Source organism: Camelus bactrianus, chromosome 1 (genome assembly GCF_048773025.1).
Source record: "Camelus bactrianus isolate YW-2024 breed Bactrian camel chromosome 1, ASM4877302v1, whole genome shotgun sequence".
NCBI lineage: Eukaryota > Metazoa > Chordata > Mammalia > Artiodactyla > Camelidae > Camelus > Camelus bactrianus.
In genome coordinates, this window is record NC_133539.1 from 79,039,029 (window position 1) to 79,046,264 (window position 7,236).

Below are 7,236 nucleotides of genomic sequence, written 5' to 3' on the forward strand. Positions count from 1 at the left end.
AGACATGACAGTATTTTCTTACATGTTCTTCTAAACATTTAAAATTTGCTTTTCATGTTTATATTTTTAATTTATGTGGGATTAATTTTTGTAGTATGACATAGAGATAATTTTCTATCATTTAGATGGAAAATTTTTAGCCAGTTTTAGCTGAAGAGTTTTCCTTTCCTCTTGATGTGTAATGTTACTCTAGTATTCACCAAATTCCTCCTTTTTCATAGGCCTGTTTATGAGTTCATGGCTATTCTCCACTTGTCTCTTTCTGAATTGATACTACAGTGTTTTAATTACAACAGCTTAATAATAACTCTTGAAATATGGTAGGTAAAGTAGTTGCTCGTCTTTTGCTTCAAAATGATCTTGATCATTCTTGACCTTTACTCATCTAAATTCTGAAAGCAAACAAACCAACCAAATATACTCTGCTGTAATTTTGATTAGAATAGTTTGGATTCATGGATAAATTGAGACATATTTTATTTACTCGAATTATCTTGTAAAGCAGACATGTGTGCTCCCATGGAGAATTTTCAGATGGGTTAAGAATATATGCATACAATGCCCTCCACTTACATAATAGAGAATACACATTTGCACATGTTCATATGTGAATGGAATGTTTGTAGAAATATATATATATATACATATACAAATGAGTAAGTGTCAGTGTCTCTGGGGAAGGGGGCTAAGGAATTGGGATCTGAAGTGAAAGAGATGTTTACTTTTCACTGTAAAATATTTTATCTTATTTGGACTTTTTACCTTGTCCATGAATTACTTTTTCTACTAAGCAATCCTATTTGCAGAGTATACTTGCCCGACCGAAATCAGCACTTTAAGTATGACATATGGTTAGTGTAAAAATTGGGGAAAGTAACAGAACCATATTCTTTTTTTGTGATATCTTCCATTATTTAACATAAGCTCCAGCAACTTGGAAATCTTTAAATAGAAGGTCTGGAGTGATTATTCCAATTTTCTAACTAAAGATGACTATGATGTCATTCAGATATTTTAAAGGAAAGAAAATAGATTCTTCAAACTTATCTGATAAAGCCTCGAGATATGTGTGTAGACAAAATGAAGAATTAATCATTTAGTTGATAGTAATAGATCAACAAAGGCTATATTTTAGTCCCTTTTCTATCCCTTACAAAGAGCTCAGTGACTCACATGTAATAGATCTTTAATAAGTACCTTGGGAAGAATGAATTAATGAAAAAGTATTTCCGCAACTGTTGATAGGTTCTTTGAGAGTGGTATGTAGTGGTTCGTTGCGGGGTGTGATACAGAATCTGGAATATAGTAAGTGCTCAACAAATGCCAGTGTTGCTGGTTTCAGAACTTTATATACTACGTCTATTACTGTAACTTCAGAGTTCTGTCCTCACCGTGATTCTGCATAGGGTTTTTTGTTAATGGGTAGAGAGAGAAAGGATGTTTATCACTTTAATTGATTTCATTCCTCTCAGATGGATAGAAAGATCTTCATAGCCTAGAACAACATGCTGAATCTAATGAGGTGGAATTTGTGTTCAACTTCTGAAAGATGAAGTAAAACTCAAATTATCAAGGATGGGATGAAGGTAGAATTTGCTTAACGGTTATTTGTGTAAAATTTTAAGGAGTTTTAGTAGCGAGTTGGTCTCAATCTGAATTATTTGTGTGCTACGACTGACCACCAAAGAAGGCAATCTTCTCGTAGATTATATTTTTAAAAAGTTTCTACAATGAGGAATTCAATAGCGGTGCTCTATTAAGCAAAGATCAACCTATACTTGAAGTGTTTATTATGTTCAACTCTAGACATCATGTTTCCTAAGAAAGCATGTTTCAGACGATACTCAGAAAACAGTATTCAGAACGGTGTATTGAAAATAGAAAATTTTCCTTTGGGAAGAAAATGACTTATGGAAGATATAATAGCTGTCTTAAAATATTTAAAAGGAAGTCAGATGATGGAGATTTTAGGACCCTTAAGGTGAAAAAAAAAAAAGAACAGTAGATCAACATAAGGAAGAAATTCCAAATGGTCCCAAATGTAGGCAGCTGCTTTAGAATTTCAGACCCATGGTATTGTGCAATAATAGGGTTCACAACCACATATTAGGATTGTAGTAGAGGGTTAAGGAATCAGTTAAGTGGTTGGATCAGATGAGCTTTAATCTGATTATTTCATAGTCCATGATTTATTTAGGCCTAATGTAGAGTGACATCAGGTATGGCCATATTTATAATTGGGGAGGATTAATATAGACTTGCCTTTGTTAATAGACTTGCTCAATAGAATTCAACTAATATTGCTGTAAACTAAACAAATGTTGTTTTATGTTTACTATTTTGAGATGTATCAAATGGATAGAACAAGATAGTGTACACATCACAGTGATTTGGTATAATGGATAGCACAAAAGGTGATCTGAGTAGTTGAAGTGTTTAAACCTATTCCTAGCGTGGCAATAGTTGTATGTTACTGAGTAAGTTGTACAGTTGGCTCGTGTTCAACACCCAGCACGTGATCTGGCACATCTTGGGTACTCCTTGCTGAGTGAATGGCTACCTAAAAATTCCTCTCATTGCTTGATTGATGGTCCCAAGCTTCTAAAGTGCCTGAAGCACCACTTATTTAAATCACCTTAAGACTTTCCCCACAAATTCCACACCCTTGAAGAAGAAGGCCTAAACAATAATGGGAGAAGGCATGGAAATAGAAGGTTCAGGAATGGATGGGAAGATCTCCTGTAATGCAGAGGGAGTCAGCTCTGAGAGTGAAGATGAGTATTCTTAGGAGAAAAATAGAAATGTTTAAGGGGAGATTCAAGGCAACTCTCCAGGATTGTGGGCAGTAGAAAGTACTTCAAATTATGGCACTCCATTAGAGAATATTGCTTAGAAATAAACATTTACAAGATATATTTGGGATTTTTTTTTGAACTCAAAAAATAACATTCTGTAACATAAGGAAATGTAAAAATGTGGTGAACAAATGCAATCCTACAAAACAACATCAAATCTTACGAACATCAGAATCCTTTTGGGGAAAGTGAGATTCTTAGAAGGTATTTTTGAACAGTTTATTTGGTACTGATGGTTCTATATGGCCACAGAGACCAACACAATGACAATTCTTCTGCTTAGCAGTTTGGAAATACTGATCTTCATACCATGTAAAAGGACATTCTGTGATGTCCTATCTGTTCACTGTACTTTTATTTGGGGCTATATTCAGATGACAGATGCTCATACTTCACTTAGTCTTCTCTACCAAGATCATTATTGATTAGAGTACACAAAATTAGAAATATAACTCTCTAGATTTTAATTTTGTTTGTTTCTAGTGACACAATTTGACTAAGACTTGGATCAAGGATTAAATTTGTTGCCTCTTTCTAAATATTATTAATCTTGTTCTCCAAGGACAATAGATTATGGTTTAAAGGGATTTATTTAAATATCTTAGCCCTCTTTTAATATAACTGTCATACATCTCTGCTTAAAAAACTATGTGGAAGGGGGAGTGTATAGCTCAGTGGTAGAGTGCATGCTTGGCATGCATGAGGTCCTGGGTTCAATCCCCAGTACCTCCATTAAAAAATAAATAAACCTAATTACTTCCTTCCCCCACAAAAATTTTTTAAATAAAAAATTAAAAAAAAACTATATGGAAGCAAGAAGTCATTAATTAAAAACTGCAAAATTTTCTTCCTTTTTTCTCCATCATTTCTTCCCTCTTTTCCTCTGTCTTTTCTGACAAGCTGTGTAACAACTATATCCAAGTTCCCAAACTTTTCTCTCCAGATTCTTTCCCAGCTTTCACCAAGAGGTGAACAGACCATAAAATATCATTGTTTCCATCAAATCAGAACTGTCAGCACATGTGTGGGCAATACAAAGAAGTTGCAAGGGGACATTTATCTTAGAAATGCTTTTGTGTCAAACAGAGAAGAAATTATTTCTGAGTTTAAAAATAGTCAACACAACTTGGAAAACATGGTGATATTTATTCATGATAATAAACCTGTTTGTAATGAAAGCCATGGCTGTCCAGACGCAAGCTGAACTGTGACAACCCAATGGCTTTCTTTCTTTTTTTTTTTTTTTACAAAAAAAATGACACATGTCCCATTATTTGCTAAATGACGTGAGTGCAGAGAAAGATAAATCAAAAACACTAAAATCCTTTTAAACATATCATTTAATACAGATATCAGTTCTGGAAATGGCATTCAAAAATAGTCCCTTTGCTTTAATTTCATCTGCTGAGTTTTGTTACTATGCCTTTACACATTTCTTTAAAGCTATAATTGTTATCATTCATTTCAACACAAAACAGCTAGCACTTTGGCTTGACTTTCCATAGAGGACTAAATTCTATCACATTTGTACATATGTAGGGAGGTATACAATGTCATTTGTAAATATGAGTCTGAAAGGGCCATTAAAAATATCCTATGAATAATATAGTGCATAGGATATATATATACTATATGGTACATATAATAGTTGACAAGAAAAAATTATCTACCTATCTGATTTATAGTTGTCCCTAATAACTTCAGACTTCTTTTAAATTAAAATTACCTTTTGGAAAAAAAATTAAAGTTTGTTGGAGATTCAAATTTCTACACTTAAAAACCATTATATAATTGTTGCTTTTCAAAAATTCACCTCTTTTCCAGGAGTCATTTGGACTCAGTTGATGACATACAAAAATCAAACTAAATGCAACAAAAGACCTTGCTAAATAAAATTTTCTTATTGGAAATGTATAACATGGTCATCTTACACATTTTAAATTGAGTTTTTAGGATTTGCAAATGTAAGATAGATGGCAATGTTCATAAGTATAACTGCAGGAAGAATGGCACTCCTGCCCTGCACACGTTTATTCCCGTCTGTAGGCGCTACAACTCTTTTCAGATGGAATTGATTTCTGGCCCCCATGCAAATACGGTAAAGTGCCAGAATAAAATCAAATCAGAATGCTTATGAAAAATAATCAAGTTGGTTACCAAATGTTTCACATCGCTAGGAGATTTCTTAAGAGACTTCTGATGGAAATTTGAAGTGTATGCTATATATCAAGTGCAGGAAAGGTATAAGGCTGCCGGAGAAGTTGCCTCGGTTTATTGACTAAAAAGCCAAAACAACTGTCATAACAATAAAGCTTGACAAGCTAATTAAATGAATGATAACAAAATCTCAGCAGGGAAGTGCCCATTAATTGAATTTATTTGAGAGCATGTTTTCACAAGTATAACCAAATTATCTAATTTTCACTCACATTTAGAAAGTGATAGTCTATAACAACTAATTACCAGAAATGAAGAGAAAGGCCAGTACTTTGAACCAATAACACAGAAGAAAACAAGCATCAAAGAACTGCCATGATATTTGACAGCTTCCTAAGAATTTCATTCATCATTTCACCCTGTGAAAATACTTCTATGAAACTCGCCAAAGAAAAGAATCCCAGTAATTTCTCTGTAGTACTGTCTTTAAAGCTGGAACGCAAAACCATATTCTTTCAATCCTTTCATTACATTAATATATGTGTCAGTATAAGTAGGCCAACTGGTGAAATAACTAAGACTATATTATAGATACAACGTTTAAGCATTTCTTTTCTGTAAGATTAGTGCCATCCTGTTTTCCTCTTTTGTATTACATATAGCTGATTTTTTCTTTTTTAATTTTGTTGCTGTTTTCAGCAACATGTACAGATTAAAAAGAAACTGAATTAAAATATCATTATGGTCAACCTTTAAATTTGAAATTAAGAATGAAATAATCTATACGCAAATTTTCTGCTTTGAAATATTAGCATGATCTCTCCAAACTCAAATCAGGTATTTTTAATGCTTTAGCAAATGACTTTCCAAATCCCTAAAGTTAATAATAATAAAACTCACGAAACATTTGTAGCAGTCAACTAGGTTTTGTTCACAGTCAACATATTCAGTAAAAATTTAAAACTATGAAATCTGTCACTTTTATATTGCTGAATCCCATGCTCTAAAACAACATTAATCTGCTGACAAACATTTGGCAATACTTTTATATAATAGCAAGACAATGAAATAAAGCCAATTTTGGCTTACTGTTTATTTAAATTCTAAGCAGCGTTGACTATTTGCAATTTCATCTGAGGCAGGAAAATCTGAATTAATAAGTAATGACAAGATATTTGTTTAATTTTTGGACTATTTTTTCCTGAAGAAAATTTTCATCTAAATAAATGCATATAGGGTAAAATTTAATAACAATACTCAAAATATTTCTTGCATTTAAAATTTATATTTCAGCTTTAAAAACAATTCTGAATGTTCTGTTTATTGTGGGACATCAATTTACATTCAGAAAACTAGCTGCCATAATTATAAAACTAGCAACTAACATTCATTTGCAATGACTTTATCACGACTGGAAACAGTAATAAAACTTAGAACTGCCTTATCTCCCACAAAGTTGATGCTATATTAATTAAAATAAAAAGAATAGGGCTATGCTTTGTTTTCCTAAATTATTTCCCTAAATTAATATAAAATAGATGTCAGTTGTGGTCTAGATAGGTAGATTGATTGATAGATAAATTTAGAGCAACATATACGTACATAGATACAAATATGGCCATCATTAAAATACGACAGAATGATTTTGCTAAGTGAATTAATGCATATGAAAGGCTTCATTTATTTCTTATTTTGTTTTCATTTCTATTTCTGTTTTTATCTTTTATTTAATCAATATACTAAAAGACAGTTTTCTGATTAAACAATATTTCAGATGCTAGACAATTCTTTTTATTGGTTTACATTGGCAGTTCACAGTCTAAAAGCATAACCACATCAGGCAAAACTGCATGTAGACCACTCTGGATTTTGAAGACGTTTTGCTTCTAACAGAGATACTTATTTGGAGTTAAGGAGCAGTATCTATGTTTTACTGACAGTTAATAATTGGGAGGGGGAGTTGTAAGTAAATAAATTCTTCGAAATAGGAGATTTTTTTTAGTGTTAGCTTAATGTCTTGCTCAGCACTTTTAAATGTTCTTAGAAGGATAACTTTTTATCCACTACTTTATGATATTTTAATCAGCCTTATTTTTGGAATCTAGCTATTCTGATTTCATATATACTGCACATTTATTTTCAATAGACCTTTTCTTTGATGATCAGAATTGGAACTTGGAACCCGTATTTCTAACTGAAAACAATTGGCACATTTTATTTCCAC

At 32.3% G+C, this 7,236-nt stretch overlaps 1 non-coding gene across 1 annotated transcript; it reads left to right on the forward strand.

Moving 5' to 3' along the window:
• Positions 1-3,514: 3,514 nt before the first annotated feature.
• Positions 3,515-3,587, forward strand: TRNAA-GGC (transfer RNA alanine (anticodon GGC)). Its single transcript has one exon. It is a non-coding gene; the product is annotated as a tRNA-Ala (tRNA).
• The last annotated feature ends 3,649 nt before the right edge of the window (positions 3,588-7,236 follow it).